Here is a 1554-nt window from a genome sequence, read left to right on the forward strand (position 1 = left end):
GCATGTGTATGCGCAACAGGGAGGATGGCGGCTGAGAGGCCAAGGAAGAAAGTGCTACTGGGAACCTGTTTCTCACGAGAGTGTGGCTTCAGAACAAAGGTGGGCAGCCCCTCACACGGGACCACGGGGCAGGGGGTGCAGAGGGTGGAACCAACATCACTCTCCGATGACATTCATTGCCATTTTAAAAAAACAGATCAGTTATTTAATCGGGTTCTTATAAGAAATTCGGAACACCAGTTTGTGAGGATAAAGCCTATAGGTGAGAGCGGACAGAGTGGAGAAGCTGAGGAACGGCTTTGATTTTTGGCAGAATTTGTGAGTCCACAGCCTTCTGGTCAACCTCCCGCTGCCCTGTAATCTCTTATTTCTCTTTCTCTGTGGAGATCTCGCCCTCCTGGTGTCTGGGCTTGCGCAGCTTCTCCTTGAAGTAAGCATCAGTGAGATGTTTGGGGATTTCACACCACGGATATCAATTTTGGTGGAGGTGGCGATGACACATTTCTGGTGTGTTCTACACAGAGGAACTCGATGGAGGGACAGAGGTCCAGTCACAAGTGTCAAGCCACTGCTCAGCTGCGTCAGGAAAACCACCCTCTTGCTTCCGTGGCGCCGGTGAGGAAGATCAGAATGGTCCAGGCTGGATGCTGGCCCACAATCCTCACACACTGACTGGAGGGCTTCCCGCCTGGCTCAGCAACTTTTGAGCACATCTCAGTAGGACAACGTCTATGCATTTTACGGAGTTTAACCCCTCGGTACCACCATTTTTGTCACTACCAACTGGCTTTGCAACAGTAGCAAGAACTACAGCCATAGGCGTCCTCGCCTCCACACACGCCTATGACTGTCCTCGCCTCCACACACGCCTATGGCTGTCCTCCCCTCCACACACGGCTATCGCTGTCCTCCCCCTCCACGCACGCCTATGGCTGTCCTCCCCTCCACGCATGCCTATGACTGTCCTCCCCTCCACGCATGCCTTTGACTGTCCTCCCCTCCACACACGCCTATGGCTGTCCTCCCCTCCACACACGCCTATGACTGTCCTCCCCTCCACACAAGCCTATGGCTGTCCTCCCCTCCACACACGCCTATGGCTGTCCTCCCCTCCACACACGCCTATGACTGTCCTCCCCTCCACACACGCCTATGACTGTCCTCCCCTCCACACACGCCTATGGCTGTCCTCCCCTCCACACACGCCTATGACTGTCCTCCCCTCCACGCATGCCTATGACTGTCCTCCCCTCCATGCATGCCTATGACTGTCCTCCCCTCCACACACGCCTTTGACTGTCCTCCCCTCCACACACGCCTATGGCTGTCCTCCCCTCCACACACACGGCTATCGCTGTCCTCCCCTCCACACACGCCTATGGCTGTCCTCCCCTCCACACACGCCTATGACTGTCCTCCCCTCCACACACGCCTATGGCTGTCCTCCCCTCCACACACGCCTATGACTGTCCTCCCCTCCACACACGCCTATGGCTGTCCTCCCCTCCACACACGCCTATGGCTGTCCTCCCCTCCACACACGCCTATGACTGT

At 56.4% G+C, this 1554-nt stretch overlaps 1 pseudogene; it reads right to left on the reverse strand.

The window, feature by feature from the left end:
• Nucleotides 1-338: 338 nt before the first annotated feature.
• Nucleotides 339-817, reverse strand: LOC139014333 (large ribosomal subunit protein eL6-like; annotated as a pseudogene).
• Nucleotides 818-1554: the final 737 nt, after the last annotated feature.

The sequence above is a fragment of the Myotis yumanensis genome, unplaced genomic scaffold, assembly GCF_028538775.1.
Source record: "Myotis yumanensis isolate MYYU_CA2020_CCGP unplaced genomic scaffold, mMyoYum1.0.hap1 SCAF_7, whole genome shotgun sequence".
NCBI lineage: Eukaryota > Metazoa > Chordata > Mammalia > Chiroptera > Vespertilionidae > Myotis > Myotis yumanensis.